At 39.9% G+C, this 2,883-nt stretch overlaps 1 long non-coding RNA gene across 1 annotated transcript; it reads left to right on the top strand.

Moving 5' to 3' along the window:
* The first annotated feature begins 472 nt into the window (after nucleotides 1–472).
* Nucleotides 473–1,513, top strand: LOC107045848. The gene is made up of 5 exons (XR_001461484.1): nucleotides 473–529; nucleotides 602–734; nucleotides 813–1,020; nucleotides 1,103–1,262; nucleotides 1,347–1,513. It is a non-coding gene; the product is annotated as an uncharacterized LOC107045848 (long non-coding RNA).
* The last annotated feature ends 1,370 nt before the right edge of the window (nucleotides 1,514–2,883 follow it).

Raw genomic sequence — 2,883 nt, 5'->3', positions numbered from 1 at the left:
TGATTGATAATTACGTTTGAAATCCTAAAATTCACTTTGAAAAAACATTCATCGTGATTGACAAGTAGGGTTGTGTTGACGGGGGGCGTACAAAAGCGGAGTAAGACAGCTGTGTGCGCTGTTTTCGCGTATCATCCATTTTGCTACGAGCGATTTTTTTCCCCGGAAGTGAGTCGAAAAATTAAGATTTCGTTCTTATTTGCCCCGGTTCCTCTGATTTCGCCCGGATCAATCGATTCAGCTTTTTTTTTTACATTTTTTCCATATTTTTCGGGATTTTTCATGAATCTCTAAATTGGCCAATCTTTTATTTTAGTGCATAACCTCATAAGAGCCAATGCTGGATCTTCAAATTTTGTTTATTTAAATTCTCAATTAATACCGGTTGAAAGGTCAAGATTGTCATCTAAATTTTTGTAATATTTCTCGCTATTACAGGAAAAAAAATTGAATTTCTGTTGATTTATTAAACATTTTCACTTGGCACCCTTAATAATCCATATAATTTAGGAGTATTTGGAATATCACAGTGAGTAATTGATTGTCGTATTATTATTATTATTCCTGAGAAAACCTGAATGTCAACAATTTTATCCAATAGTCGCTTGCGACAAATGAGTCACTTGCGGAAAGTGAAACATTTTAGTGAATTGTCGAAACAGGGAATAACGGAGATGATCCCATTATCACACTCACTGACGTGAATCCCCTGCACCGCTGCCAGCAATGCCGACGTAAGTGTTGATGTATTCTCTACTCTCCTATGATCTGTCAATTTCACTGTCTAATGGATGTTTAATTTTATTCACTAGCCTGGGACAGGGAGGCATGTGCGCGTGAAATTCTCATATTAAATAAACTCAATGATTTCCTAGAGTATCAAGATGAATGGAAAAAACGATCGAAGAAGGTTAAAAAGGGCCTGGATCCAAATTTATTTCCTGCTCTTCCTGTAACTACGCAAATGGACCTCCTACAACTCAATCAGGATTTAACTGAGAGTGATACGCATCGTGATGAGTTTGTGGATGTTAATAATTATATTTGTTTATTGAAGAAACAATTAATTCTAATTAATCCTAATCCATTCAATGGTGTTCAGGCTAATTCACTGGAAGATGTAGGGGGAGACTATAAACAATTGGTGAACAAAGCAATGAGCAAAGTGATGACTAATGATGTAGGCCGTGTCTGTTGTTGGAATGGTATAACTCAAGGATCATTAAAATTCCAAGGGACTACAGTGGCGGCTGCTGTACTGGGTAATTATGCCTATTTCTTCATACATTAATTGTTAGAGAATAATTATAATCATATATTAACGTTCTCTATTGCTATTAATACAGAGGTAGTGAAGGAAAGATACAAAGAACTTAACACGTTTTATACCAATGAGGCAATTGGGCTCGCTAAATAAGAAAACGCCACCTAGGGTCTAAGGCGCATGGGCACTCACACACACAACACAACCAAATTTTGGGTTTCTGTAGGCGCGTATATGAGTGCCGAAGATCGACGGGGGGGGGGGTCGTTTGTACAATCTCAGATGGACAAATTCCATTTTGGACACGATCTGGGGAAAATGGCGGCGGCACGAATCTGCGCAGTACAGATGGACACGAAAATTTATGGACAAATTCTCAGATGGACATATTTTGATGAGTCGGTTAAACAGGGCTCGGTATTGCAGGTATCCTTAGCAAATGTCTCAACAGTTGTAATTTTAAGTGCAGCGCCACGCTGAGAGATGGCGCCATTATTCTCATTTTTAATGGAATGACCAGAGATTATAGGGGAGACTGCCAGCGCTTATGTAGAAGCTTCAACCGCAAAATTTTGTAGCGGCGGTGCATGAGCCCGGAGGGGCTCCTCAGATTGGAAAATTCATTTCTTCCCCCCTAATTGCGATGAAGGAATGAAAGCAACATCTATCGATCGAGAATTGTATTCTCAATAAATAACAGCGGGTTCGTTCTTTAATCTCTATTAGGAGAGGAGGAATGAATTTTCAAAGCGCGCAGTAACTCCGGACAAGTTCTTCTCATTCAAAAATTAATTTCTCCCCTCCCTAATTGAGATGAAGGAATCAGACCGAAGCCTATCGATCGAGAATTGTATTTTGAATAAATGACAGCGGTTTCATTCCTTAATCTCAATTAGGAGCGGAGGAATGAATTTTCAACGACCCGTGCTTCTCATTCAAAAAGTCATTTCTCCCCTCCCTAATTGAGATGAAGAAATGAAACCGATGTCATTTATTAAAAATACAATTCTCGATCGGGTGGGCTTCGGTTTGATTCCTTCATCTCAATTAGGGAGGGGAAAAATTAATTTTTGAATGAGAAGCACTTGTCCGCAGTTACTGCGCGCTTTGAAAATTCATTCCTCCTCTCCTAATAGAGATTAAGGAATGAAACCGCTGTCATTTATTGTGAATATAATTCTCGATCGATAGATGCTTTCATTCCTTCATCGCAATTAGGGGGGGAGAAATTAATTTTCCAATCGGTGAAGCCCCTCCGGGCTCACTCGACGCCGGAGAACCGTTCGGGGTTACTCCGCAGTTTTGAAAAGTCATTCCTCCGCTCCTACTTGAGATTAAGGAATGAAACCGCTGTCATTCATTGAGAATTTAATTCTCGATCGATCGGCATCAGTTTCATTCCTTCATCTAAATTAGGGGGGGGGGAGAAATGAATTTTCCAATCGGGGGAGCCCTTCCGGGCTCACTCGACGCCGGAGAACCGTTCGGGGTTACTCCGCGCTTTTGAAAATTCATTCCTCCGCTCCTAACTGAGATTAAGACATGAAACCGATGTCATTTATTAAAAATACAATTCTCGATCGGTAGGCTTTGGTTTCATTCCTTCATCTCAATTAGGG

The sequence above is a fragment of the Diachasma alloeum genome, unplaced genomic scaffold (genome assembly GCF_001412515.2).
Source record: "Diachasma alloeum isolate Michigan unplaced genomic scaffold, Dall2.0 Dall_scaffold_01093, whole genome shotgun sequence".
Taxonomy (NCBI): domain Eukaryota; kingdom Metazoa; phylum Arthropoda; class Insecta; order Hymenoptera; family Braconidae; genus Diachasma; species Diachasma alloeum.
This window is presented reverse-complemented; position numbering and strand designations above follow the sequence as displayed.